Raw genomic sequence first — 2,336 nt, 5'->3', positions numbered from 1 at the left:
CCACGTGCAATATGGTCACTAGGGTTTGCCTTATCCTGAGGTTTCTGCAAATAAGGAGGTTGGTAATTAGTATTTCTAACTTGATTTGAACTGTTACCTCCTCATTGGTTTCATCCCCATCTCAGGTTTGGGTGATCCCTCTAGTGGGGATTGCATGTGTTCAAATAAGGGTTTCCACCCCTATTCTTGATGTAGTTTATATCCTCAACAAGATTATTGATATAATGGAAGAGTGGCTTGACTCCTCTATGCATAGATAGTGTAGAAGTAGATTTAATAAGGTTAAGTCTATCAACTATTTATTGATACTTATCATCCTCTTGGATAGCTTTGACCATAGTAGGTTTCTGGCCATATGTAAAGCGTTCAATCGCCACCTGCTGGAGTTCAGTGTCATGTTCTCAATGATTTCGTTCACATCCTCATATGTTATATTCATAAGGGCTCCTCCAGCTACTCCATCTAATCTAAATCGTGCATTTGTATCCAACCCATTATAAAATACTTGTAGTCACATCCACTCAGGAAATCCATGGTGTGGGCATTTTTAAATCAACATTTTGAAATGTTCCCATGCCTCATAGAAAATTTCTCCCTCCATCTCTCTAAAAACATCAATCTCTTTTCTTAATTGAACTACTTTGCTAATTGGGAAAAACTTCTGTAAGAACTTTCTAGCAAGTTCATCCCATTTCGTGATAGACCCTGGTGCCTGCAAGTCTGTAGGAAAAATGAGTTTGGAAAACGCAATGAAATATATATTTAGGGAAAAACTAGAGTTTTAAAATTTTTTCCAAACAAAGGTATTGGTTGTGAAATTTAAATTAATAAACACTTAATCAAAATTGTTCGATTCGTCTAGGATGAGTGCTTCGGCCGAGTTGTCTTCTCTGCTATCCTCAGGCTCACATCTGCCGAGTGTGGGTTCGCTTCGAGTTAGAAAATGTTTCACAAAAATTACCAGTGGGGTAATTTTGTAATATCTCTAAACTTTTGGATCAAGTTGTAAACAAAAAAAATATCTCTAGAAATTTTCTGAAATAATCTTTTTAGAGAATTTTCTCTCTACAACTTTTTATTTAATTCAAATGTGTGTAAATAATGACCAAAGGCTCTTTTTATACAAGGAGAGTTTAGAGAGTTCAACTATGATTAAACTTAATCACTTTAATATTAAATTAATAAAATACTATTAAGATAACTATTAAATTAAATTTAATATTAAACTATTAAAATAATATTATTTTTGGAATAATTAATCTAAAATCAAATTCTCTGGTAGAGTCCCAGTAGGAATATAACTCTTCCACTACTTAACCACCGACGACCAACCGCCGTCAGCCATTGGGATGCCGTCGGCCATTGGGATGCTGTCGTCGCAGCCACTAGCACCACCGTGTTCGGTGATACAGTTGTGACACCCTTACGGCACCCTGAGCCAGTTTGGTTATTGTCGGTTTGGTTTGGGTCAATGGCGACCCAACTGGTCTGGTGCAGCCACTAGATCGTAGGCCCGATTTCATATACTGGGCTCAGTTCGACCAGTTTTTGGATTTTGGTCTTGGTTTTTGGCTACTGGGCCCAATTTACGATCTTATGTTCAATTTTCAAGTTCAATTACCCATTGGGCCAAATGTCTAACTTGAAAATTAACTTCCAAAAATATCATATTAATTTTAATTAATTTCGTCAATTTAATTTTACTTGATCAAAATTAATTTTTACACAAATTACTTAGATTTTCCAAATTAATTTTTCAAGAAAATTTTTTAATCAAATTCTCTAGTTGAAAAATTCTCACGACCACCTAATTTAATTTCACATCGAATAAATTGACTCAATTAAATTATTCCCAAAGTCGTAGAATTTTCTTCTAATTCAATGCTGTTCAATCGAGCTTTTGTTGAGCTAGCAGAGGGACCAATCGAACATATGCAATTAGGCTCTAGTGGTTGGAATTATGTCTAGAAGCATAATTCCTATAATTTGCAATTACTTAATCATAGAGTCAATCCAGAAGTATCATGATTGAAAATTCCTTATCGTATACTCGTTACGAATGCAATTCATCCAATTTCTTTTTCCAATGACCTCGCCATGTATGTGTTACCTTTATATGATATCCTTGATTCCTTTGAGTTTAATCTGTTCACTCAATACAATCCTATTTTATCTCATTGTCACCATTATGTCTTCTTAATTATTAATATGATCACTTTCAACAAATGACTGTCATAAATTGCTTGTTCGAGAACAAGCAGCCTGTGGCCACGTTCCATATTTATCAATCCACACAATGCCAATGGGAGGATATCATTAACACTTTAATTGAGCTA

General features: G+C 34.9%; 1 non-coding gene across 1 annotated transcript; it reads left to right on the top strand.

The window, feature by feature from the left end:
* The first annotated feature begins 527 nt into the window (after positions 1-527).
* LOC121205541 (small nucleolar RNA R71) lies at positions 528-633 on the top strand. The gene has a single exon (XR_005900617.1). It is a non-coding gene; the product is annotated as a small nucleolar RNA R71 (small nucleolar RNA).
* The last annotated feature ends 1,703 nt before the right edge of the window (positions 634-2,336 follow it).

Source organism: Gossypium hirsutum, chromosome A08 (assembly GCF_007990345.1).
Source record: "Gossypium hirsutum isolate 1008001.06 chromosome A08, Gossypium_hirsutum_v2.1, whole genome shotgun sequence".
Taxonomy (NCBI): domain Eukaryota; kingdom Viridiplantae; phylum Streptophyta; class Magnoliopsida; order Malvales; family Malvaceae; genus Gossypium; species Gossypium hirsutum.
Note: the sequence above shows the minus strand (reverse complement) of the source record. Positions and strands in the feature narration are given on the sequence as shown.